This window comes from Simochromis diagramma, unplaced genomic scaffold, assembly GCF_900408965.1.
Source record: "Simochromis diagramma unplaced genomic scaffold, fSimDia1.1 OVJJ01000344.1, whole genome shotgun sequence".
NCBI lineage: Eukaryota > Metazoa > Chordata > Actinopteri > Cichliformes > Cichlidae > Simochromis > Simochromis diagramma.
The window spans coordinates 8,491,954-8,492,157 of NW_024387375.1; positions in this window are offsets into that span (position 1 = coordinate 8,491,954).

Sequence of the window (204 nt, forward strand, 5' to 3'; positions counted from 1 at the left end):
CCTGGTATTTTTTTACTTGGAGAATTTATCAGTAAAGTTTAAATATCTGCCACCCCCCCTCCCCAAAAAAGATAATAATAATAAAAATACGTGTTATTGCAATAACCAATGTTTTCTACAGTCATTTGTGCTAACAGATGGTGGCATTTTAAAGCTGGGTCTTACTCTGCCCAGGCTGCTACTGGTCTCTAGGTGACGCTGTGT